Raw genomic sequence first — 23,664 nt, forward strand, 5'->3', positions numbered from 1 at the left:
GCAGCGTCACCTCGGCGCCGTGCAAATTTCAGGCTCCTACCCCCAGCCGTTTAGCCCCGGCGCGTGAGCAAATGCACCCACTGCACAGCGTGATGGGGCCGGGTCGGGTCGGGTCGGGCCGGGCCGGGTCGCGAATACTCAGATTTTCCCATTAATCTCAAAAGAACTCGCTCGTTCGCTGCGCTCACTCGCTCGTAATCATACCTTGATATCCCTCGAAGTTTTCGTAGCGTCTGGACTTCTTCGCCTTCTTCGCCGCTGTCGCCTGGGCCGGCCGCTTGAATGATCCCATGACACCCGGGTCCGGTCGTTTATAGTTCCTCACACGCCATTGAATCTTGTTTTTTACTTGCTCCTGGAGAGAAAATGGGAGAATCCTATGTAATCACTAAATTACCAGTAAACCGCCGTGTTCGGCGAGGGACGGGCGAGCGAAATAACATAAACAAAATTATTTTCACTTTCATCCAGAGAACCATCTTTTGCCGACTTTATCATTTTAATGTCGTTTAACATGTAAAATCATCGAGTCCCTAAATAAATTTGCGATATAATCATATCCACCGACCACCACCCAGAGGCACCATGACATCCTACATCCATGCGCTTTTCATAAATTAAATCCTACATCCATGCGCTTTTCTAATTCATGTCATTCGTGCGCTTACCAGTGCCTGCCTTGAAGTCAAGCCGTGCAGCAGAGCTGGCCACTGCTCGAGCGCCCGGTCCGCTAGATCCATATAGCGGTTATGGGTCATGGTGAGAGATCTGCAAGAGTATGACGCTACTTGAAAAAGATACGAGACATCCAGGTGTTTAGGGATTGGTTTATGAGAAAAGTATTCATTAATATGATAGAGTTGATAGATATATAATATGATAGATTTGGGTTGTACATACTTTACGCTAAACGAGTTCTACCTACTTTCATCCAGCTTACCCCCACTGGTTTGATGAGGACTTTGTCCAAATCTGATACTCCTTCCCTAGTTGTTTCATTTGGTCCACCTACCTGCAAGCATATTTAGGGACTTGCCTGCAAGGTGTTCCTGCTCAGGGCCTTTAAACAGTGTTTGGGTTTGAGCAAATGGGGTGGAGCTCAGAGCTGAGTGGGTCCCAAAGATTTACCCAGTGAATGACTCTATAGGTCATTTATATTCATAAAACCTGTGCACAAATATGTTGTGGTGCTCTGCCTAGAGTGGGCTACAGCCTCACACACAGCAGTCAGGCAAACTGCAGGGAAAAAAAATCTAAAATGGATTGATCTTAACTTAGATTATTACATCACAATTTGTGCCCATATTTGGGCATGCTTGCAGACCCTCACTGGAATGGTTAAATCACGGCTCTGGAAAACGACAAGCTTACCACAGCTTCAGATACTAGAGAAAATAATTCAGGCTACATCTCATAAGCAAAAAAGAACCTTTGAAGATATTTTAATTCCACCTACAAGATAAATTAAATAATCAAAATTTAGATTATCTGCACCTGATTCCAGGACAGAAACAAGTGGGTAACCTGCTTTAGATGACGTTGTCAGGTGGCTAATATTAAAATAGATTATGCTGAATTTTAATTTAGATTATTTTGACAGTTGAAATCCAATTTTCAGAGATGTCCTCTCCTATCTTCAGAAATAGCATGCAAAAGCCACAACACATCATCATCAGATGCATCATTTAGATAGAGCTGTTCACTCCTTTTAACCACAGTGAATATCTCACCATCATGGGGACTTTGACTGGTGACGAGGGGTTTGAAAGGGAGCAAGTCAGAATTGTAATATTAATATAAATTACATCTCCTTATATGGGCATTGCTCCACCCATTTTTGTGATGTTATATCTTAATTTTGATCAATCCATGTTTGGACTGCTTCCCTGCAGTTTGCCCAACTGACAGGCTTCGGTGTCACCCATGGGTGGAGTTTCTCAAACAAGTTGGTGGGATGAAAATCTTAGGAGGTAAAACCAAAATTGAACCAATGCTGATTTCCAACTAGAATATCCGGGGTACCAACAACCAAACTGATATTCTGGGTGGAGAGAAATTCCACAAAAATACTAAGTTAGAAGCAACCAACATCATAGTTAATATGAAACAAAAATTACAAGCTCCAGAGGCCTTGCTCCAGATACCAAACCAGTTGAGCACACTGTGGTTATTCCGTGCCATATACTATATGTAGAAACGTTTCAGTATAAAGAAACAATGTTCCATAGATAGAAATGCTGAGGTGATCATTGTTCCAAATATGGAATAGGGTTTCTGTATGTGGAAACGGAAGGTGCGTGCTCGCCTGTTATTTTAAGTTTTGGAAAAATTGACACCGCATTTCCATCTGCAGTGCTTCCTTGATGCCAATATAAATAGATGGCAGTCCACCATCTAGACAGTTATAACACATCTTGCTTTGAAATAAATCACCCAGAAAGATTGGCGTTTCTGAGCATTTCCAGTTTTGGAACAGTACCTACCTAGTGTTTCTATATTAAGGAATGTTTCAAATAAAGGAACGTTTCTATAAAACCAGAAGGCCAGTCCCATTCCTGGCTGAGTGGTCTAAAGCGCCAGAGTTCAACGCTGGAACTGGTGGTGAGAGCCCGGTTCAAGCCCCAGTGCAGGTGTGAGCGGTAACATTTGGCCCCTACGTGTAATGGCGTGCATGTATGTGGCAGGGGCCGCACGAAGACCAGAGAGCATGAGTGGGCGGAGGGGACCGTGTCCAGTCTACCGGGCACGTTAAACTTTCAGACGAAATTCTGCCATAGCACTGGAATTGCGTGATCGGGTGGTGGGTTCACTGTTCAGAGACAGGCACAACAAGCTATGCTTAGTGTGGACTCGGATCCCTCAAGCCACCCAATCAAACATTTGGACTAAATTTATAAAAAAAATATGGAACGGAATTATCACAGTGTGCCCGACTGAAACCACACACATAAATTATAACTTCTCACGTGTCAATTGCTTGGCAAATGTGGCGCACACTAGACTTCCTTGCAAAACACTAGGTAGGCTCCAAGGACGCCCAGCATTACTAGCATATACACTCTAGCTATAGCCTCTAAGTAAGCTTTGAAACCATAAAATTGACTATTATTAATCAATATCTTCAAATTATGCACACACTGCCTAGCTTCATAGACCTTCGGAATCAGCCAAGGTAAACACTGAATCCGCGTGGCCAGCGTTACCCCTGTTTTTTTTTGGTTTCCCCAGATTCCCACACAAATTTCCCTATTTCTGGCACTCATTTCCCTAGTGCACAAGTCCAAATGTCAATGTCCCTGATTTAGCAGAGCAAGGGCCGGCGCCACAGGGGGGGGGGGGGCAGGGGGAAGCCGCCCATCCACCAGTTGCCAGCCGGGCCCTTTAAAAAAATTGCAGGAACATGCATTTTTGCATAATTTGGGCCCCTCTCGAAAAAATATTGAGCCAAATCCGAGGAGTTTTCAGATTTTGTGTATAGGTTACCTTGGGCCTTTCCGCATGGGCCCTTTATCGGGACAAGCTGCCCCCGCAGTCCGAAATCTGTGGCGCCGGCCCTGCGGCAGCTTGCTTGATTTTACCCCATGGAGCAAGCATATCCCGAAGAATCGGCCAGCGGGTGAATTACTACCCAAGATGAGGGCTGCTCAGGATTTTCTTGTAGTAAAATCCTTCGGGATGTTCGCTCTGGGGTCAAATCAAGCAAGGCCTTCTAAATCAGGGACATTTGGACTAAATTTTATATGCAAATGAGCATCTAGGGAAATGAGTGCCCGAAATAGGGAAATTTGTGTGGAAATCTGGGGAAACCAGCAAAATACCAGCGGTAACGCTGTAATGGCAAGGCCATATAACTCCGACCTTGATTTCATATTTTCACGTGAATTTCAGCATTTATCCATTTATGAAGTGGATTGCTTTGTATTTTAAGTGTGGGTCATGGAGCATGATCACATGTGATTACTTTTCCCCTAAATAAGCTGTGCGTGGTTCTAACAATTTTTTATGTTAGATTGAGATTGGTTGCAGGTCAGTCAGGCTGAGGCACATTGTGGTAGGTAGTTTCGTTCCATCTATGGAAATGCTTCTATTCTTGGAAACATTTCTAAATATGAAAAGTTTTTGATCCATAAATGGAGACTTGCATCGTGCATTGTCATAAGTGGAAACTCTGAACTTCCAGGTGATTTATTTCCAAGCAAAATGTGTAATGTAACTGGATGGCTGATTGCCATCTATTGGCATCAGAAAATAAAGAGGGTTAAAATGTGGAGTGAATTTTGTCAAAGTTAAAAATATTTGTGAAGCCCAAGTCAGTTAAGTATCAGCCCAAACCAGGTTTGGGCTATCATATTTGAAAGGAAACATTTATGGAAGTGTTCCGTCATTCATCCCAGTTTCGCTCCATCTGCAATCACAACCTAAAATTTTATATCACAGGCTGGCATGGAAAAATCTAACCATGGATTTTGACCCACCAACCATGGTACCTACCCTAGGGCGTCGCCACAGGGGTGTGACGGAGGGGATCTCATCCCCTCCACTTTTTAAAACTTTAACATTACGCCTATGGCGTTGCATGGAAGACTTGAAATGGTCCTCGTCCCCTCCAAAATGGTCAATGTCCCCTCCAGTCGTCACACCGTGGAGTGGCCCCTGTACCTACCTATCTGTCGTAGATTCAAATGTTAGCTTTTCATTTTTAGAAACAGTGTTGTGCATAGTTTTGCAAGAACTTGCGTAGCTCGTCAAGGAGGTGAGCGTGCACCTTCCGTTTCCAAATATAAAAATGCAGCATGTCCATATTTGGTACAATGCTCGCCTCAGCTCTTTATGCCCATCAACTTGTTTTGAAAACTATAAGGTACCTCTGACACTAAACTATACCCATTGTTATTGCTCACCTCAGTCTAAAATGGTTGTTCTATCATGAGTAGCCAGTCTGCAAAACATGGCAGGATTTGACGAGATCTCATCGGAGCAGTCATCATGGATCAGGGCAAAAACTGGGGCAGGTTTTAGGAATGTTGGGGCAGAAGTTGAAAAATTGGGACAGAAATACTTTGCTCAGCTCCTCACCACCTTCCACATCATTATAGCGTTAAATCATTTGCATTATTAGGGGCAGGAATTGTGCTGCCCTGAGTCTCAGCATTCTGAGTATTTTGTCTGCCCTGAAAATCTTGTCAAGCTCCCTGCCACATTTTGCAGACTGGATGAGTAGGAGGAAATAAATATTTTACCTGTGACTGGAGAACATAACCAATTTATCATCTATATGTGCAATTAATGTGCTGTACATGGCAAATTGTCTATTGACACTGCCATTCACATGCATGCCTTCCTTGACCGTTGATATGTTTCATAGTTATATAATCGTAATGCACAATGAATACAAATACATGTAATGCATGTGAAAATCACACAGTTTCATTAGACAATAGGTATTTTATCATATTTCTTCACTTACCATTTGAGACACCACTTCGCAAACAGGCCTCAGATGAATGCGGCGGAGTCGCGCGCGCGATCCGCACAAAATGGCGACATTGTTGCAGTAACTTAGCTGCGTGTAATGGTTTACTAGCATAATACGTGTAATGTTACTGATCGGCACGCTGAAGGCAAGTTTGATAACACGTCTCTCGATTTTTGAGCCGGGGTTGTCTTAAACACGCGTATGTGTTTAATAACTCACATCGCAGCACACACTTTATCTTTGTTTTGAAGCACATCAACGAGTTAATCAAATGTATCCGTGTGGTGATTGCAACACCCCGTGTTTCAGAACTCGTTAAATCATTTTCTTGCTGCAGGTTACACTCTTATAACACATATATGTGTTATGACACTAGCGTTATGTTGAATAAATAACTAATGTGTTAGTAAACATTTTTTACAGTGTGATCTGTTTGCTTTCTGGGTGTATGACGGGGATACCCCGCCGGGATGAGTCTCATATTATTGATATTTTGTTATCAAACTATTGTTTCTTTTTCATTTCCTCAACCTAAGAAGAAATTGGACACAACTTAGTAAAAATTATTCTTGCGAACCTCTTTCATAGCACCGTTCGATTCCTCCTCTGCGCGTAACTTTTCCAGTGGCCGTTTTCTTTCTCCGATCGCCTTTTGGACCGCGTCTCGTGCCGCCTAGGATGAGAAACTGAACTGCGTCGGAGCCGACGGCCCGGCAGCGTCGGAGCCGACGGTTTCGTTACGTCGTCTCCGTCGACTAATGAGGGGAGGGGAGGGGAAGAGGATCAATGTCGTGGAACGCTGGTCGACGACATAAGGGAAATGAGGAAGAGAGAAGGGGAGGGGGAGGGGAGGAAAGGGGGATGGAGAGAGAGGGGGAGGAAGGGAGGGAAGGGAGGGATATGAAGCTCAGGGAGGTAGTGGGCGAGTGCGAGTGGACACAGTCATATCCGAAATGCGTCGTTTTCCAAAATATTGACTTGATTTGAAATTGTTTCTAGATTCCTATCCTATAGAGCAAATAGCAAACTTATGAAACTTTTGTAGCATGCGGTACCTTTGGTGTTGCATTATTTTTCGTGCGTATTTTTCTGTGAATGTGGCTTAAAGTTTTATTTTCTTTGATGTAATGTTTGTCGATGCTCTTGCAACCATTGTGCCTTGCTTTGAGCTGAAGCAGTCAACCGTTTAAAATTTAACGTGTAGAACCTCCGTTCGTGCTGTATTAGCTTTGTTAGCCGCCCTGTCAAATCGTTTGATATTTCTGGAAGCGCCAGACGACGCCGTTTCCTGTTTGCCCTCTGATTTGTTTCCTTCGCTCAGGGTTATTGATCAAACTAGGGCTTTTTGCTCCGTCCAACTATTGCATTAAACCCTGCGGTCACGGTTTTTACCGAGCTGAAACCATATCTGTTGCCATTTCAGACTCAGACGTTGGATATCCTAAATTCGATGGATGAGTTTCATTTGCGGCTGCTATTTGATGTGAAATTCGACTGCTACAGATTTATAGCGTCTGCAAATGCGGGGATGTGGTGACGTGGTGTCTGTGACTGCCATTGGGAGGCTCCTTGTGACAGAATATTCCTGAACTCAAGCGGCGAACCCCCTAAACACAGCGAACTGAGACGGACACACTAACTGTCCATCACCCACCACACTTATTCCATAGCCACATACCCTCTCCTTTTCCCGCTGACAGAATATGTCCTAATTAAGCAATGAAACCACAAACACAGCCAATTGAGACGGGCATTGACATCATCCCACACTTGCTCTTTCTAATCCCCACATACTTATCTACTCCCCATCGCACCGATCACACCCCTCCCCCACCCCCACCCCCCACCCCCACCCACAACCGGTGACAGGATCTTGTTAGCCAACAGGTGACGTTCATTCAGATATTAAATTGGCTATGCATATGCGATGGGCTGGTACTGGGATGATTACGGGAGACGCCGCGTGACGACGTGAGGTATGGGATACGGTGGTGAACGCTGTGACAGCATGAGGCGCGATATGAAGGAAGAAAATGCCGGGCATCTTGAGATATGGTGGCTTGGGATAGAACTCTTGGAGAATAGGAGATGCAATATAAACTAAGACATTTATTGTGGGACAGGGGATAGGAGTTGACAGCCTTTTGAATTATAGAAATAAAAATACGCGAGAATGTATTAAATATTCTGAGGACAAGAGACGCATTTTCATGAACATAAAAACGCGAGGGCAAGAGACGCGAACCAGTCGCCGTTTTCAACCAAGCACGCATACAGCTGTAGGTGTATGCTGCCAATTTTGCCAGGGATGTCTTTTTACCTTGTAGCACCGTATCAGATTTCATCTCCGCCGTAGTATGAATAAAAATGTATAGGGTTTTCGCAACGCGTGACTATGTCGCGACTAGCGACTGTTCGCTTCGATACTAATGAAAATAATAAGCAACGATTAACAGGTGATTAAGGCAATTAGGATCCACATCAGTCTGACTTTACCAGCTGCTAATTTGTCGCGAGCCGCCACTTTATAGCTTCAAGTGGCCCTAAATGGCTTGATCCGACCGCCGGCTATGGTTCATTTACACATCACCGACCGAAATTTGCCACTTTTAGCCGCCCCGATAGCGCAATGCTCGCTGATTTGTGTGTGAAGTTGGTCATTGGGACGACAGAATGGCTGCTAAGTGTTCAGCTATGCTAAACAGATTCATTTTGTGGTGATAAGTGTGGTGCGTGGTGATAAGTGTGGTGCGTGGTGATAAGTGTGGTGCGATTATGATTCAGGGGTTTGGAAACTTTTAGGAGTGGGTAGGCATGACCATGTTTAGTAGCAAGTCCGGGCCATGGACTGTTTACAGTTGAGTTTGGAGGAATGACCAGCCACCTAATGAAGGCACTTGTCAATATTGATCAACTCATAAAAAAGGACAAATATAAAGCTACGCTTCGTGTTTTATATTTGATGGGGCGATCGACATGCCGTATATTTCTGGATAAGGTCTGATCAGATACGTCAGACCCGTGATCACGACGTGGGTTTGGTTTGATATCATCATCACATGCGCAATTGTGGTGTTTCTGCTTACGTTGTATTCCCACCAAAGTAATTTTACTTACTAATGCTGCATAAGTATGTTGTACTTTGTGACGCCACATTAATGACGTGTCTGCATGGCGCACTTATCGACTATGACGTCACATTTTTTGACAATGCATGACGTCACTCGTTCACGTATGACGTTAAACTTACGTCATACCTTGCTCCGTCAGCACGCACCGTGCTGTGTGACGTCACACTTAATGACGTCACGTATGACGCCGTGGACCTGAGCGACGTCCACTTTCCTCGCCACTCGAAGGCATTTCCCTGGGGACTCGATGTGACCCGGCGGTGGTGGTGGCAGAGGGCTGCCAGATGCACGTAACGCAGCTGCCAGATATGAAGCTGAGTGCATTGGTGTGGGATGCTTGATGATGTTTTTCGCAAGAATTGGAATGCGCCGTGGTAATTTCGTCCGGAAGTTGGAGTTTGTGGTGGGAACGCATTAGGCTGTTAACCCGCGCCCTGCTGGGGGGGGGGTGTTTGAACACCCCCCCCCCTTGTGGTTTTTCGCGAATATCTCAAAAACGGCGGCGCGGAGCGCCGCCGTTTTTGGTACACCTTATCATACATCAATTCTACACATGTTGTGAAAATTTCAGACCAAGGTCATTCAAGGTCAGGTCACCAGGTCACTTGAAGTGACCTCACCTCATAAAAAAGTTTCAATGTCTGCCATAGCTACACCGAGTGACCGATCGCTTTGAAACTTTCAGCGATTGCTAAGAGCAACAGCATGTACAAAATGTATATCTCAGAATTTTGATATCGATGACCTAAGGTCAGGTCAATTTTGCGACCTCCTCATTATAAGTCAATGGGAGAAAATTGAAATACGCCTCTTTTGGACGAAAGACATTATAAACACTCCCAAACACTGAATTACAAGTGGTTTAGACACACTGAACATGAAAATGGTGTCCGTGACCCCTGTTTATGCCCTGAGGTCATCTTAGGTCACGAATGGTATCTAACAGTTTTTCGCAAATAACTTTTGATAGAGACATGCTAGAGCGATGAAAACGCCTTAGATGTGTTCAGCTCGACGATACGGATCGACTGATATGCAACATGACCTTTTCCGGTCAGGTCATGACCTTGACCTGAGGTCAAATTTTCAAGTTGATCTTTCAAGGTCAAGTTATAGTTCATTCGATGCGTCTTGACGAGAGGAACACGATGCCGGTAAAAGTAAGCTCGTACAGGGCTTGGGTCAAAAGTTATTGCAGAAAAACTGTTTCCGAAAAAATCGGCTATTTTTGCAGTTTTTGCCCCCTGCAGGCAAAACCGTTGACGTTAGGTCAAATCTGAGAAAATTTCTCAGAAAGGGCGTTAATAGGGCTATCGAATGCGCTTTTCCGCGGCGCTGTAGCTCTATTGGTTTCCGAGTTATGCGTTGGCTTCTTGGAAATTGTCGACATTCGACCTGGAAATCGGCGAAATTTTACCTTCAATGACCTCTGGTGACCTGACCTTTCACCTGACCAAAAAATTGACCGAAGTGATTTCGTCATTATTTTTGACGCTCTTTCGAACGCCGCCTTCCGCGTATCGCTACGTGGCCCAGGAGCCGAGTTACAGGGGGGGTGTTCAAACACCCCCCCCCCCCCAGCAGGGCGTGGAAATCCAGGACCCCCAGCCGGGCGCGGGTTAACTTATGGAGCAAATGCTACGATGGGCTATTAATTTTTAAATAGTGAGGTAAAATGTTCCAGTTTGCATAAAATTAGCGTTTTAAATTGAGGGCTTATATAACACTTCATTTCGTTGACTCAAGACTTGCTAACCTGTCCGTTCTTTGGACCAAATGTCATTGTCTTAGAGCTCGCCGTTAAGCCTGTGGTGTTGATGCCATTTATTTTCTACCAATGTTACCGTTAATCGCTCGGTTTCATTTCATTGATAGCATGTTTACCAAGCACTGTGACCCTGACATTTGACTGCCCCCTCGCAGAGTTCAAAGGCAAAGACCAACCTAATGTCAGTAATTCAGTCCCACAGTTTTATACCATAATCCAACCGCTGGCTATTTTTACCGTGCGAATTTGTCTCCGCAGCGGCGACTGCCACCGCACTCTACCATAAACATTTCCACAAAGTCCAACACAAAACCCATTCGCAGCGGCACCTTTTCTGGAAACGAGCCAACTTCCCCACGCTGCGGTACGACTTGACACCGTTCGCTCGGCTTTGGTCTCTGCGTCGCAGCGTGAACTCAAGGTCACCAGGGACACCGCAACCCTCCCCTCCTCCTTCGCTCACCCCCCCACCCCCACCCCTTCCCTCCCTTAGGGGATTACCGCAAACGCGCGTTCAGGCGCCGTGGGGTCATTCGTGGTCGACCGTGGTGCGTCGTTTGGAGGGCCGCGCGCGGTTAGATGGGAGAGGGGCAGGGAGAGGGGAGGGTAGAATTGGGGTCTGGGGAGTTGAGGTCGTGTCGTGAGAGGAGAGGTCAGTGGTCTGGAGAAATTGGTCAGTGGTCATGGTCACCGACCGGTGGTCAGTTCTATATACCCTGGTCAGTTCGGCTTATGACCACTGAAAAATAGTCAATATGACAGTTGTTTCTTAGCTGACGCCAATGGTTAAAATGTGGCTGAATGGTTTCTGGTCGTGTGTTCATAAGTTGTCGATAGTGCATTAGTCATTGGTCAATGCTCAATAACGAATGGATTGTGGATGCACTCATCGTCAAAATTAATGTCATTGACTTACAGCCATAGGCGGCGGAATGGGGAGGGCACCGGGGCACCGTGCCCCCTTTGATTTTGGCATTTTAACATTAGCCCTATGGGCGTTGCATGAAAAGAATGAGACCAGAAGTCGGCAGTGCCCCCCCCCCCCCTTGAATTGAAGGTGTTCCGCCGCTACTTACAGCCGGCTCTCAGTTCTCAGTTGTAAGGAACCGGTAGTCATAATTCAGTGGCCATTGATCATTATGTCAATGATCAATGGTCATTACTCAGAAATTAGTCGTAATTCTTTTAGAACTTTGCAGTTGTTTGTGAGCGCAACTCTTTAGCCATTGGTCACTAATAAGTGCTCAGTGGTTGGTTTTTACGTCTCCGCTCTCATGAGCACAGCGGAGAGAGAGATAGTGGCGGGCTGCAACCAACAGGAAAACCTCCGCGGAACTCGCCTGACCACTGCACAGTGCGCTACTGCGCCGCACTCTGCGCCACTGCGGTGGAGTAAGCGTTAAAAATGTAGCGGCCCCTGCGCGGTTACTGCAGCGAACAGAGAGACTGTCTTTGTGTTGAAATGTGCGCTTTGGGAGGAGGGGAGGTGTTCATAGAATTTTTGCTGCAGCTCTGCAAATGTCGTGACTCCCAGAGGTGGGAATCATCTCACGGTCTGAAAGATTCTGCTCGTCGATATTTCTTAGATTGAGCAAGATGACGTAAATAAAGTTCATGCACAGTTGCATCAGATGTATATAGATGTGTGTGGGAAACTTACACGACATACATTATTGTCGTTCATCTTTACATGAGTGTCGATTTATATTTTTGCAGCCTTTTGTCACAAACTGCTATCGAGTTGATGTTATGCTGAATTTCAGTGCGTGCCGTAAACTGTTGCAAACGTAACAAGTCCAGATACGTGTGCTTACTAGTGGTGTCAATTTCAGAAATTTCTTGTCCGATGTCCGTCCAATGTCCAAAATCCTAGCTCACTTTTGTCCGAAAAATGTCCAAGGCATGGATTTGTCCGAAAACTGTCCGAAAGCTGGATATGGAAAGAGAGGGTGGGGGAATGGATCTATATTAGGTATATGTTTGTATGTACCACATGATAACTAAATAACAGATCCGCCATCTGGTTTTGAGTGCAAAATATTGCAAACTAAAAATGTTGAAGCAATATCATATGCAGTAGGGAATGGGCATTAGGGCAATAGGCCTAATCTGATATACAACACAAGAACAGCATATTGAGACAAGCCTATTCTGCTTCAAAATGTGCTACAGCCTACAACTGAAGCTGAGTAAGCAGGAATAATGCAAAACATTGCATATCCCTCCAACTCACAACTATTTTGAACTTGCTTTCTCAAATATTGACTTCATGCCACATCCCTTACACTAAGCCACTTGATGATGAATCAATACAGCAATAATGCAAGCAGCTAGTCACTTACAATAATGATGCATATCTTCATCTTATATCGCACTGGTTAGATGTAAAGTAGAACACTTCTTGCAAAAGCAAAATAGTTCATGTGAGAAGAAACATGTGAGATAGGTACATCTGGAGAAACGTGCTCTTCACTGAGCCACACATCTCTGAATATCCAAAAGAATAAGCGATCACAAAAATAACAATACCTGCTATGATTTAACACAAATTCACTGAAATTCACAAGCAAAAAGAAGTTGTATAAATCCTTGGTAGAATGAAAAACACATTTCATGCTACCATTCTCGGTAGCATGGAACATGGTATCCGGCTTTGAGTCGATGTGAAAGTAAATCAATAATATGACGTCATAATCATAGAATTTGTCCTATTGAAGTGCATTTACCATTAATTGTTTGATTTAAATTCAATATGTGTTTTAAACTATCATAATTTTTCCAAAATAATGCAATTGTAAAGCTAAATTACTGTATTAATTGTTTTAGACGTCATTTTTTGTCTCCTCCGATTCTCATCGGGAGGCCATCTTTCCTTAGGTGACGTTTATGACGCTTTCGCCGCATTTCATCACCTTTTGGTAATCATTTTATTGATAGGCTATCGGCATATTTTAATATTTTATGTAGCATTGTATTCGATATTTCGGCACGGATATTTTGGGGGGAAGGGGTAGAAGGGGATGACTTTTATGATAGGAGCCGAGGTTCTAGGTAAGACTCTTGTGCTACTTGGCACACCTTGATACCTATTTGCAATTTTCTACAGTCTCTTTTCTGTTAACTTTCCAGTGAGGCAAAACTATTTTTGGATTCCCTACTTTACTGCTTTGGTGTCTGGTGCTTCCCACAGGTCAATTGTATATCATATTCAATATTCATAACTGTGTTATCTAATGAAGGGCTTGCTGACAACAATGTCACATATTGGCTATTGCTACTTAATACATACTTTACGGTGCGTTCACTGGAGATTAACCTTGCATTAATTCAATGGTAGCCGTGCACCAATTTAAATTGGTGCACGCGCGTGCATTGATGAATTTCTCGACTGAAGTTTTTCGGAAGGGTCATTGACTTTATTCTAAGAATTCCCATAAATGGCCCTTTTAATGTCTTGGACTAAGTTTAATTTTAATTTAAATTCGCATCGTTAAGCATGTATTAATTAGTTTAACACATGGTTTCCGTGCATAAATGGTTTTAACGCACTCGTGGATGGAATGGAGCACTTGTGCGTTAATGCACTCGTTTCACTCGTGCATTAACACACGCGTGCTCCAATCCATCCACGTCGTGCGTTAAAACCATTTACACACGGGAAATCATGTGTTAATATTTATTGTAAACACATTTTCAAGAGTTAAAAGTTGGCACAGTACATGTGGGTATGTACCTACCTTATTTGACTCAGGGTTACCCGCTAAATGCAATCACGTTTATGTTCATCTTGCACTATGATTATGAATGATGTATGAAGCACCTATTCCCTGCCAATTTTGATGACATGTTTTGCAATTTGGATATTGATAATGGAAATAAGTTTGGTCTTTAACCCGCGCGGGGCTGGGGTCTCCAGCCGAACGTGCGGGGCTGGGGGGGGGGGGGGTAAATTTTACCCCCCTGTTATCTCCCGAACTAATGGTCCGATTTGGAAAATTCAAACGCCAATCGAAAGATCTCATCACGAACAACTAAAAACATGTACTTAATTTTAAGTTTGAGGTCAAGGTCAAGGTCAGGTCAAGGGTACAAATTGCAGGTTCCTACAGTATCGGCCTTGCACCGTAGTTGCCGAAGAATGGAGTCATGGACTGAGACTGATCGCCCAAAACGTGTTCTTAGGCTACCAAGACAATATTCGTTGCATACAATATCATTCAGAGGTCAAGGTCAAGGTCAGGTCACCAAAAACAAAATATAGAAAAGGGCATGTGCGACACATGTTTTATGGGTCATTTTACTCATAGAATTCAATAGGCACACTCAATAAGTGATATGGACCACCTCTGGATGAATTTCAGGTCGAGGTCAGGTCAAGGTCAGGTCAAGTGAGGTCAAATTTTGAAGTTGGTTGTTAAGGCCTAAAAAGGTGTCTATCTGATGCAGTTTTTCACGGCGAATCGAATGGTGCTATTTTTGTTTCCGTACGAGGTCTAGAACTTCCAAAAAAGTCATTTTTCAAAAAATTTGTGTGTCGTGACGTCATAAAATTTTGAATAACTCCCACATTTTTGAACCGATTCTTCTAAAACTTGGTATGTAGGTGCACATAGACCACTTCTCTGACATATATTCCGGTTTTTTCGATACACTCAAAATTTTGGATTTTATAGCTATTTTCCCAAAAAAGTCAGTTTTTTGAAAAAAAATTAGGCCAAAATCCAAAATTTTCAAAAAACCGAGATAGCCATTTGATAGACAAAGTAGAATTACGTATATCCTTTTTTGTTACGTCTTGATTCCTTTAAAAATGAAGATGTTAGCGGCGTTTGAACTTTTGCCGTTTTTGAGGCGAAAATGCCGAACATGACGTCACTAAAACGTCAATTTCTCAAACATTTTCCGACGGATTTCGCTCAAATTTTCAGGGAACGTGTCAAATTGATGTAAGAAAAGGTACTGAAAGTTTGGCGGCGCTGCGCGCCGCCGTTTTTGAGATATTGCAAAAATTCGCGAGGGGGGGTAAAATTTACCCCCCCCCCCAGCCCCGCGCGGGTTAACTTATTTAAGAAATTTGTAACTTTCAACTAGTTTTCCGAATATGTCCGATGTGTTTGTCACTTGTCCGTCCGATTTCCGAATTGGAATTCGGAAATTTTCGGAATTCCAAAATTTTCGGTTCCCATTGACACCTCTAGTGCTTACACCTACAATTTAAACATGAACGGTGACAAAAAAAAATTATCTTCACATTATCACTTTCTTTGGATCATTATGTTGGCATAAAGGAGAAGCGAATAAGCATTTCAGAGTGAATCTAATCTGTATGGTTGGCCGGATAGGCATCGGTTTTAGATTGGAAGCCATCGAAAATTGCTTAAACCGCTTCGCGCTAAAGCCAGGCTAGCGAATTTCGCCTTTGAGAGAAGGAATCCTCGGTTGATATGCAGATGAAATTCGTATCCGTTCTGGCGTTTTCTATGGTCGCTAACGGAAATTGTTCGAGCGGAGCACGTCAGAAGTGCTGCCAAATCTGTCAGCTGCCAGATGACGATGAATATTTCCTTTCCGGTTCCTCAGATGGATTTATGCAGTGAACGCCGATAGCGTTTGATCTGAAATGTACCTTAAGTGGGGAGGTGAATGTTAAATTCGGTGGTGAATACCCGAACTGTCTGAGACGTAACCATTGGCACCGTCTCGCTCAAGACTCGCTAGCATTGCGCCGACATTTACGTCGGCATGGCCATGCGTCGGGCCGTTTGTAGCTTACTTATCGAATTTACGAATTGGTGAAACCGTTTTCATGCATGCTAGCTGAATCGCGCCACGTTATATTGCTACTGCTCGCTTCGCTCTTGTTTCGCTTTTTCCGGTGGAATACAAATTGCAACTTCGTAACCGGAATTTTATTTGAATATGTGCCTGCATTCCTTTGCAAAGACGTTGCTGAACCCTCAGGTCAGACAAGTGCGAAACTGGAAAGAGCTCCTCCTCTGCCGCCATTTGTCAATTTTGTTCATGTTAACGGCTGTCATCGATCGTCTTGGCCGACAGCCGGCAGAGTTTATTTCCTCGAGTTGGCCGATGAAGGGTCGGTAAAACTGTAAAATGGTATCTGAACCCTGCCGCGCCAGCCCTGGTGGCCCTCATGGGACGACGACTAGGCTCTATGTCTTCACAAAGGAGAGATCTAGGGTATTCGATTCGAACAGAGTCCTTCGTCAAGTCGGAATTTTAGGATCCGTTTAGATCAGACGGCTAGATGCTAGAAAAAGATCGCAGAGAGGAGTTGAGATTTCATGGCTGCAATAAAAAACATGGATTTTGTTTGGTCTTGTATGGCATGCGGAAGCTATTTTAATGCGCAAGTTTGGCTTAATGCTCCAATAAACGGTAAACCGTTCTAAAAGCGTCATTTGATGCCTAAACGTCGTCTTGTCTCGAGTTTTAGGGGAGTTTGAGCAGAGATGTGAGCCTGTAAAATCCAGACTGGTGGCTGGCCGGTCGCGTGGACCACTAAACGACTTTTACGTACTTGTGAACACAGCTTAGGCGAATTTGGACATGTGGATAAACTGGCAAAATCGGGACGAAATGTCGGAGGCATGACTTCAAGTGGCTTTATCTTCCGATTTCTTTGTTCATTAATTTCCGCCATTGTATTGAAAATGATTGTGTGAATAAGAGAAACACTAAACAGTTGGCATTTGTTGACTAATTCTAGTAACACCTGTAAAATGTCTTGCTCTCCTTGGAAATTCCGTTGCTTTCGCGCAATTACATAGCGGCTTGCCTTAAGTTGCATGGCTGTATCGTATTTTATCTAACACACTCATCATCAGAAAACCCGCTGGAATAATTTTATACTCTTGCGGCGTCGGTCATCCTGGGGAGTTTCCAATGATAGCGGACTTATCTCGCCTCAATCTAGAGAAGATTGAAGTAAACGGTGCGCCTTCATCTGGGGATCACGACATGCTCCACGATAGCCCCGAAACTGGCAAGATCCCATCACGTTCAGTTTCATGTTTTGCGCCGTAACCTTCGAAATCGCTGCTGCGAACAATCCTATTTGCCTGCGCAACGGTGTGTTGAAGTGTGTTGATAAGTTTTGTTGCAGTTGCACCTTACGGTGATGTTTAGATCAGATCAGGATTTCTATATAAGATATTATTGTCAATTGTGGATGATAATAATGCGCAACATACTTACTCTCACTTCGTCGTATCATCAAGCGATATAAAGCTTCATTCTATCCTTGTTACTTTTTATGACCTCGAACCCTTAGCAAGAAAGTTATTTCAGACAAGCCATACGTTGCATCTGCTTTTTTCTCACCTACATCATCATCGGAATCAAAATCTACACGATAATATTGTTTGCGAACACCCCTACTAGTTACTACACTCAAGCTAAATAGCAACCGACAAATTATGTCATCATTTATTGCTGCATTTGCTATTTCCTCGCCTGGATCTCCACAGCTTTGGCATTGATCCCTGCTTATCCCCTTACTCTCCTACTCTGGGTCAGACAGGAGCCGCGCTATGGGGGAACTCATCATTAGTTACCTGGCCTTCAGCTGTTACCGACCCAATGCAGGCAATGCCACAGCTGGACGGCTCCCAGCCAGCCCCGCTTCCGTCCGTCCTCTTCCCCTCCCCCTCCCTGTCTTCTTCTCCTTCTCCTCTCTCTCTCTCTCTCTCTCTCTCTCTCTCTCTCTCTCTCTCTCTCTCTCTCTCTCTCTCTCTCTCTCTCGCTCTCTCTCTCTCTCTCTCTCTTTCTCTCGCTCTCGCTCTCACTCTCGCTCTCTCTCTTTCTCTCGCTCTCTCTCTTTCTCTCGCTCTCTCTCTTTCTCTCTCTCTCTCTCTCTCTCTCTCTCTCTCTCTCTCTCTCTCTCTCTCTCTCTCTCTCTCTCTCTCTCTCTCTCTCTCTCTCTCTATCCCTGCCTTCTCTTTACCTGCTTCTTCCACCACTCTCACTCTCTCCTCTTTTCTCTGCTTTGAGTGATAATTTGAATGCTGGAATCATCATAACAATCATCTTTTGTGTGCTTTTACACATAAGGTGACTATACAGGTCTATTACCTCAAATTACTCATCGGAAAAGGGCGTTTAAGGTTGAATGGTGGACGAAAGTCATTATCAAGTATTATTCATTTCATTTGCTAAGTCCTGGCTCATGTTTTTATAACGTCACTTTTACTTTCTATCGAACCTTCTGACGTCACTGTGGGCCATGATTCAGCAGTTGCGGTCTCTAGAGGAAGCTGAGCTCAGCAGGGCCGGAGAAACCGGGGGGGACCGGGGGGGACCGTCCCCCCCGGGCCCCATTAATTCCATTTCCTGGGGGGGACCTGGGGGGGACCTAATATATAACGAAAGTGGGCCCTTCTGACTTATGTTTAAAAAAGTAATTAGCCATTTTGGCCTGTATTAGTGTTTTAAATCTCACATTCCAAGCATCGGAGCCCTATATCAGTGAGTAGATCTCAATGAGTCGTAGTCCACCACAAGCTAGTGGGCCCTTAATGGTTCCGTGATGACCGTGAACCATCAGAGAGCCATGGGCCCTCATTGAGTCCATGTGGTCCAGGTCCAGTAGTGGACCTGTTGAAAATTTGACAGAAAGGTGTTTGCTAGGCATACTTTCCTTTCACATACCTCCTATGTACAGCAACGCATGAATAATTCAGTGGCGGATCCTGGGGGGGGGGGGGGCACGGGGTCATGACCCCCCCAAATGGTCTGAGAGGGTCAGTTGACCCCCTCCAAAAGCCGAAGACCTAAATGCGTTATAGACGCCGTCTTGCATGCTCAAAATCACCTGTCAAACACATCTGAGCTAATACCTTTGTTTCTGTCTGGATCGTGTTGCGTGAAAAGGCGTATTGAAGGCCAGAATCTTACTCGTTTTTGTCTCAACCGTGCGAGCACCAGGGAATGATACAGGAAAACTCCAAGGGGATGGTCATGAATGTAATTTGTGGTGCCCCTACCTATACCCAAAATTAAAAACTCAACGGATTTCGGCCACTTAATTTTGGTGATGCCGTGTTTCCATTTTTGCTTTTTATATTGTTTATTTTATTTTTAGTGCCCTTGGGCCCTGGCAGGCCTGTGGTGCTCCTGGCCGGACTGTGGTAACCCTGGCGGGCCTGTGGTGCCCCTGCTAGGTCGCTGGGGCCCCTGGGTCCTGACAGGACTGTGGTGCCCCTGACAGCCGAAGGTGCCCCTGCGAGGCCGGTGGTGCCCCTGGCAGGCCTCTGGTGACCCCTGAGGTGCCTTCAAAAGAGGACGTGGTTGCCATCAGAAGCGGCTATATGACCGTCGGCATTGGGCCTTAAGGGAACTGCATGGGCCTCTGCTGTGACCCAAAATAAGGATCTCGAATGTCGAAATGGGACCTTCAGAGACAGGTAGGGAGTCAGAGACCCTCATTTTACCGGTATGAGGCGGTAGGCACCCAAAAAGCAGTCGGAGTCCCTCAGATGCCGGAATACTTATGCATTACTTACGCAGCATGCTTACCTTCTTATATTTTGCGCCCTCGGAGGCCAGCGCGGGGTCCTCATAGGTCGATGTGAGCCCTCTGAAGCCGGTGAGAAACCTCAAAGGCCATCATAAGACCATCGGGCCACTGGACAGTATGAGACTCAAGAGGCAATTTGGACCTTCGGAGACCGGCGTGGGCCCCAGGGACGTACCCAAGGGGGGACGGGGCGCCCCCCATTGGGGTTTCAGGAGGCCCCCGTGGAGCGCCGAAGGCCCACGGGGGCCAAAATCACGTCGGTGGCGTAAGAAATTCACGGGAATCCAAAAAATCACGTCAGGACATTCAGGGCCCTCTGACCAGCCTGACAGCTAGGGTCCTTCTTACTTCCTGAGGCCTCCTTCTCCTTCCTGCTTACTTCCTGAATAACCGCCCGCTAGTGCCTGTGTCTGACCGCTAGGGCCCCTCTGACTCCTCAGTAGAGAGGAGGCCCTCTGTAGGTAGGAGGCCCTCTGTAGAGAGGAGGCCCCCCGTAGAGAGGAGGCCCTCTGTATAGAGAAGGCTCTATGTAGAGAGGAGGCCCTGTATAGAGAGGAGGCCCTCTGTGGAAAGGAGACCGCCTGAAAGCAGAAGGCCCTCTGAAGAGAGGAGACCCGCTGTAGAGAGGAGGCCCTCTGTAGAGAGGAGGACTTCCTCAGTAGAGAGGAGGCCCTCTGTAGAGAGGAGGACTCGCACCTCAGTAGAGAGGAGGCCCTCTGAAGAGAGGAGGCCCTTTGCAGAGATGAGGTCCTCTGTAGAGAGGAGGTTCTTTGAAGAGAGGAGGCCCTCTGTAAAGGAGGCCCTCTGAAAGGGAGAGACCCTCAGTAGAGAGGAAGACCTCTGTAGAGAGGAGGCCTTCTGTAGTTAAGAGGCCTTGCGAAAAGAGGAGGCCCGCAGTAGAGAGGTGGTCCTCTGTAGAGAGGAGGCCCCCTCTGTGTTTTGACAAATATTTTTGCAAATTTTTCGCGGCGCTTCGCGCCGCCGATTCATGTACATACAGGTCAATACGAAATCGTGACTGTAATTACACCAACCAACCGTGACAAATTGAATTAGAACTCATATGTGTACTGTGAAGGAACTCCGGCTTGTACTAGCATGCTATAAGGGTTGTAATGTTTGTGTTTTAGAGCTGTGTTTTGACAAACGTTTTTTCCAAACACAAAAAATTGCGGCGCTTCGCGCCGCCGGTTCATGCACAGGTCAATAATAGAGATCGTGACTGTAATAACACCAACCGTGTCCAATTGAATCGGAATTCATATATGTGTACTGTGAGGGAACTCCTGTTTGTACTAGCATGCTAAAAGGGTTGTAATATTTGTGTTTTAGAGCTGTGTTTTTACAATTTTTTTTGCAAATTTTTGCGGCGCTTCGCGCCGCCGATTCATAAACAGGTCAATAAGAGAGATCGCTACTGTATGCTACTAATGCATTAGGCTAATTGCTAAAAGTGAGGTAACTATATCTACTTCTGGGTTTTTAAGTACCGTAAGGTGGGCTGTTTGAGACAGTGGGGCTATTTGAAACTGTATTTAGAATTGCTATAAAATAAAACCACTTAAAATGTATGCTTAATTTTTTGCTCAGGCGATTTACTGCTCGATTCCACACCTCCCTGAGCAAAAATATCACACAAAAATCAAACGATCTTCATTTTATAGCGATTTTAAATACTGTCTCAAATAGCCCCACTGTCTCAAATAGCCCCACTTTACGGTACGTCGATCCGCCCCCCCCCCCCCTCCCCCAGTAAAAAATCCGTAGCGACGCCCCTGTATATGTGGGTTTCTCACTAACTGAAACTACTGAGCCGAGTGACTAATAACGATAAAACTTCATCTTAGAAACGACGGACGAAGGTCAAATGTCATTTGATCTCGACATACTCGCTCCCTACCCCCCCCCCCCCCCCCCCCCCCGGTCGTCAGAATTCATCCATCAGACCCGGCATGTCGGCCGACTTGTGACCCCCTCCCAAACGTTCCCCTAGATCCGCCCTTGGAAGGTAATATGATTTTGGGCCCTTTGAGATACTTGGGGCCCTTTTCCTTGAGGGCCCCTCGAGGCCTAGTCCCCCCCACCTCTGAAATCATTTCTCCAGCCCTGGAGCTCAGCCACCGCTGTGGTGTGGATGTGCTGGCGTGTCAGCGATAGCTGCAGAATAAGACGCTAGAAATGTGTGTCCAGAACTTTCCACAACGCCGCGCGGGTCTTGTTTACGGATCCAACATAAATGTTATAAGACGGGTACAGGTTTCCGCCTCTCATTTTTATCAACGTTATGCTGGTTTTAGATAAAACGTATTAAGGATTTGGACATGAATGATGGAAGCCCCGAAAGGCGCTGTTGGATGATGTCTATTTAGCCTACTGTATAAAAGCACCTCACTGACATTTGTGTTCCAAACAGTTTGTGCATCTTACATATCTTTCGTTTATTGTGAAATGCGTGTGGGCAAAACGCTAATTCAAACAGCAAAAAATAACATCAACAAATTTTCATATTCATGACAGAATCTCATTTAGTATTACGACCTGACTAGTCCCCTGCGAAAAAATGGCAGGTCTATTTACTGACAATTGTCGAGCAAGGAGTGACAAGTCTAGTAAAGTGCATGTTGCTCCCATGTCACCCCGGCCATGTACTGCGTGCTCGGTGCATAAAGTGTAGCCTCGTTCTCATGCACAGCCAAGGACCCAGCCGTAGACCCATTTGGTGACTGGCGTTACCCCAAATGACAGGGCTACAAGTGTTGAAGATACCCATTACGGTGATGTCTTCCTTATCTAAGTCATGACATGTGTTACCTCGGCAGGGAACTGATTTGAATTCGAGGTCAACCGCTGAAAGCTGTCTGAAATTGCGATACGCTATCCTAAAATGCACTCGCCCGATAGCAGTCATTGCGTTAAATGCTGCTTGGCTCTCTCATATGCATCGGTAAAGTAGGGTTTGATGTGCACAGTTTTTTTTTTTGGCAACAGTGATTGTCTGTAGGTACTTTGTGTGCACGATGCAGTGTGCACTGTGCACCCATATTTTGACGTCGATAGATATGACATCTCACAGAAAACAAACGTCGGGTGATATTCGATGTCTCAACAGAAAACTAACGTCAGGTGATATTCGGTGTTTCTGCAGTAAAGTAACGTCAGGTGATATTTAGTGTCTCAGCAGAAAACTGACATCAAGTGAGCCGTCCATCTTCGGTAATGATGCCCAGAAACGAGACGGTCTGCGTCGAATTCTTCCTAACTGGAAAAGCCTCGCTGGTCGATACGCCTCCTAGGACTGGGGCGAGTTGAGCTGACTATAACGTCGATAAAGCAGTAAAGCCCGTCGGACAGGCCACCCAGGGCTTTATGTCAACTGTCCGGGGCGGTGATGGCCTGGGAATGATCAGGCCCGGATCGTAGATAAACTGTTTGAAATTTGTGATTGGCCCGTAAAACTGTGGTCATTCAGTAAACTGTAGGAATAGTTTGTTCAGTATTTATGAACTATTGATTCAACTCACTAAAACTTTAGATCATATTTTACTGTTTAGTTTTATGCGGAACAAGAACACTGACCTTTAGTACCGCACTTAGCTGTGGTAAATTACAGCAAGACGTTTAATTAACCTAAGTAAAAACAACACAACGCACTATAAGCCACCGATCAATGCGACGTTTCCCCAAAACATTTAATCTTGAAAGCTGTTGTAAGCCTACCTGGGCCAGGGTCAATCCATAAACTGGGCAGTGGACG

General features: G+C 45.1%; 1 long non-coding RNA gene across 3 annotated transcripts; it reads right to left on the reverse strand.

Moving 5' to 3' along the window:
- Positions 1 to 277: 277 nt before the first annotated feature.
- LOC122376858 lies at positions 278 to 3,225 on the reverse strand. 3 transcript variants are annotated; one of them, XR_006255713.1, is made up of 3 exons: positions 2,967 to 3,225; positions 669 to 768; positions 278 to 355 (listed from the first exon to the last, which is right to left on the reverse strand). It is a non-coding gene; the product is annotated as an uncharacterized LOC122376858 (long non-coding RNA). The 3 variants fall into 3 exon arrangements; XR_006255714.1 differs by having other exon boundaries at positions 3,156 to 3,195; XR_006255712.1 differs by lacking the exon at positions 2,967 to 3,225 and having other exon boundaries at positions 669 to 1,962.
- Between the last annotated feature and the right edge of the window lie 20,439 nt (positions 3,226 to 23,664).

Source organism: Amphibalanus amphitrite, unplaced genomic scaffold (assembly GCF_019059575.1).
Source record: "Amphibalanus amphitrite isolate SeventyFive unplaced genomic scaffold, NRLGWU_Aamphi_draft 002351F_arrow, whole genome shotgun sequence".
NCBI classification, from domain to species: Eukaryota; Metazoa; Arthropoda; class Thecostraca; order Balanomorpha; family Balanidae; genus Amphibalanus; species Amphibalanus amphitrite.